The sequence below is a fragment of the Elaeis guineensis genome, chromosome 16 (assembly GCF_000442705.2).
Source record: "Elaeis guineensis isolate ETL-2024a chromosome 16, EG11, whole genome shotgun sequence".
Taxonomy (NCBI): domain Eukaryota; kingdom Viridiplantae; phylum Streptophyta; class Magnoliopsida; order Arecales; family Arecaceae; genus Elaeis; species Elaeis guineensis.
Genome location: NC_026008.2, coordinates 10,121,821 through 10,123,115, shown reverse-complemented (window position 1 = coordinate 10,123,115; position 1,295 = coordinate 10,121,821). Strand labels below are relative to the sequence as shown.

General features: G+C 36.8%; 1 non-coding gene across 1 annotated transcript; it reads left to right on the top strand.

Annotated features, from left to right (window-relative positions):
- The first annotated feature begins 564 nt into the window (after window positions 1–564).
- Window positions 565–670, top strand: LOC140854471 (small nucleolar RNA R71). The gene has a single exon (XR_012137687.1). It is a non-coding gene; the product is annotated as a small nucleolar RNA R71 (small nucleolar RNA).
- Window positions 671–1,295: the final 625 nt, after the last annotated feature.

Here is a 1,295-nt window from a genome sequence, read left to right as displayed (position 1 = left end):
GCCTATATGTTGGGTCTTGATATTTAGGTCGAGGTGTGGCAGGACCAACCACTGGTTGTGGTCTCCAGGAAAAATTTGGATGGTTTCTCCAGCCGGGGTTATAAGTGTTCGAATATGGATCGTTTTCTGGTCTGCGAGCTTGTTGGACTTGCTGAACCTGCTCGTGCACAAACTTAGGAAATTGAGGTGCGGCTGGGCATTCACTAACAAAATGGTTCGAACTTGCACACAATGCACAAACTTTTTGGATTGGATTAGGTAGAATCGGGGATTGTCCAGTATTTAGAAGATGATCTAATTTTTGGGATAGTTCATCTACCTTTTGATGGATATCTATGGCATTTCCTACTTCATATATTCCACCTCTTTTTGGGTTTAACATGGGTTTATCTCTAATAGAGGTAGACATATGATGTAATGAATTTTCACTTAAAATTTCAAACAGTTGCCATGCCTCATCCTCACTTTTCAGCATAAATGTTCCACCGCATGATGCATCGACCATTTGTCGATGTCTTTCAGAGAGCCCATCATAAAAACATTGGATTAACTGCCACTTGGGTACAGCATGGTGGGGATATTTTCTAATAAGATCTTTTAATCTCTCCCATGTTTCATGAAACATTTCTCCATCTAATTGGGAAAAACTAGTTATGGCTTTCCTTATTTGATTAGTTTTTTCTATGGGAAAATATTTCTTGAGAAACTCTCCTTGCAGCTGGTCCCAGGTTGATATAGTCATGGAATCCAAAGTATGTAGCCAGTATTTGGCTTTGTCCTTAAGTGAAAAAGGGAATAATTTTAACCTAAGAGCATCATCAGAGAAGTTGTGAATTTTGATAGTTGAGCATATCTCAAGAAATTCTTCAAGATGTTTATAAGGGTCCTCATTACTAAGTCCATAAAATGAAGGTAACATTTGGATTATACTGGACTTAATTTCATATTGAGTGGCCTCCACAGGGGGCACTTGAATACAAGGAGAGTAGATATATGTGGAAGGAGTAAAGTACTCCTTCAATTGTTTGGGTGGATCATTCTCCTGATTTCGATCCATATTTTTACGTCTGTTGGCTCTAAAGGTTCTTTCTATTTCTGGATCAAAAGGTTGGATTTCTGATCGTAACGATCTACGGCCAAGCATACACCTTACAATTATACTGTAGAGCAAACATAGAATTTTTTTTTTTTTTTATAATATATATTTTTATAATAAAGTGAGAAAAGAATGAAGAAAATCTAAAGAGAAGAACCTAAGAATCTTAAATCTATGAAAAGGGAGAAATTAGTTAATG